This window comes from Cucurbita maxima, unplaced genomic scaffold, assembly GCF_002738345.1.
Source record: "Cucurbita maxima cultivar Rimu unplaced genomic scaffold, Cmax_1.0 Cma_Scf00002, whole genome shotgun sequence".
Classification (NCBI taxonomy): Eukaryota; Viridiplantae; Streptophyta; class Magnoliopsida; order Cucurbitales; family Cucurbitaceae; genus Cucurbita; species Cucurbita maxima.
This window is the reverse complement of record NW_019272018.1, coordinates 775,288-777,661: the sequence shown is the minus strand read 5'-3', so window position 1 is coordinate 777,661 and position 2,374 is coordinate 775,288.

The following is a 2,374-nucleotide window of genomic DNA, read 5'->3' as shown; positions in this document are numbered from 1 at the left end:
GGCAAAAAAAAAAAAAAAAAAAAAAAAATCATAAAACTCTAGGGCTCTCCTATCTAAATCAAACCGTTTTTATGGATAATTATCCAATTTCGAAATAGGTTATCCAAAAGGATTATAAATAAAAAAAAAGAAATAGCAATATGGTATCCAATTATATTCAATTGCTTGTGGTGGGTTGGAATCCTCAAAAGAAAAAGTGTGAGGGGGAAATGATAAGGACTAAATTGTCAATTTTTTACATATCATTGAAAAAAAAAAAAAAAAAAAAAAAATCTCATTTGACATGATGATGCATTTTAGTTATGGAGTAGGTAAGCAAGTTGGGAAGCAATGGTTTGTTACATTCTCAAAGCTTTTTAGTATTCTCTAATATGGTCTTTTCTTCCTCTCATTCATCAAATCAATCTTTTCATATCCTAAGTTTTTAATATTATCTTGACTTTGGCACCATTGACACTACAAAACTGGTTTTCAATGCTCTAATTTTCATTTCTTAATGGTTAATCCACATATGTTGTTTTTAATTAACTTAAATAATTGTTGTAATTAATTCCAATGCAACAATACAACACTTTACTATTTACTAAATAAATTTCTTGAAGCTTTATTATAATTTTTACTTAAATTATTATTAAAATTTTGTAAACCAAATTTTATATGATCAAAATAGATTGTATTTAGTTAAAATAGACATTAAAAAATTCTAAGGACCAAAAAAACCCATTGGTGAAAGTTACATATTTGAAAACACTTTTGTTTCATTTTTATTTTCAAAAATTTTCATTTACTTATAATTATTTTCTATGTTCTACACTAATTAATTCATCAAAATATATTTAAAATGTTAACCAAAAAAGAAAAAAAGAAGAAAGATGAATTTATGATTGAAAGTAACTTCAAATTGTTAAAATTTGGCTAAGATTTTAAAAACCTAGGAAAAAAAATGAAAAACTAAAACCATACTCATAAAGCACACAAAATAAAATAAAATTATTATCATGTGGGAACTAAATGTTCCAACTTTTTTCTTTTAAATAAATAAATCTCAACTAAAAAATTCCATTAAAATCTAATAATTGGATGGTATAATTGAAATGTCATGTGATAATACATTATTGGATAAGCTTTTTCTTTCAAATATCATGTCACTTGATTTTTAATTGAGAACTTTAGAAACATAAGAAACAAAATTCAAAATTTCAAAGTATGAGACAAAAAAGAAAAAAAAAAGATGACTCATATACGACCAAAGATATTTAATCTTCATTGAATAGTGATATTCTTTGCTAACTAACCTAATATTTTAATCTAATACAAACAAACATGTGGGCAGAGCATGTAATGTCTTATGGAGTGTTTCAAGACTACAAAGCTATTATTATTATTATTATTATTTTTAGTTTCATGGCTATACTAAAAGATAGAATTTAAGGAACCATTTTTGGGCAATTTTCCCTCATCTTCTTAATTGGTAATTCAATATATTTTTTTAAATAGTTCATGGTTTATTTACTCATATTAAAAAAAAAATACTTATGATTTAAAATTATAATAATTATAAATATTCACAATTTTAAAAATGAATTTTTTTTTATAGAAATTGTAGGTTTTGTTTTTTAGATTTTCTTTTTCAACCCAAAAATTCAACATGTTTTTTTAAGGTAAGTAGTATTTTAAAGATTTTTATGTTTAAAAATATTATTTAAATAAAAATTTAACAGTTTTATATCCAAACAAAACGGTAATAGTATTTAAAAACTTTTTTATTTATTACCAAAATTACTTAAATAATAGCTTTATCAATTATTAAGCACTTTAATTCACCTTTTCTACTATAAGATAGAAGGTGTGCTTTTTTAAAAAAGTAATTTTATAACTTAAAAAAGTAGTCTGAAATTCACCATAAATATAAACAAATCTACTTTATCATGTAATATTAAGATTTAATAATTCTCAAACAATAAAGTTCAAGAGATTCAAAATAAAGATAAAGTCTCGTGATCCACAAATGTACTTTCTAACCCATTTTCCAAATGCAAACATGGAAAGAATAAAAATCCACATTATAGAAACAAAATAATAATAATAATAATAATAATAATAATATAATTTCAATCGTCTTTTACTCTTAAATGTTTAAATTAATGCATGTACTTTTAATAAAAGACAAAATTAATCTATAATTCCAGTTCGAAAAATAATTTATATGCAATCTTTTTAGTAGAAATAAATTTTAAGCTTTTGTAAAAGAAAATGTAAAGTTGAATGAAATGTAAAGCCTAAGTAGAAACACCTTAAANAAAAAAAAAAAAAAAAAAAAAAAAAAAAAAAAAAAAAAAAATCAAAGTTAACTTCTCTGCAAGTATATATGAAA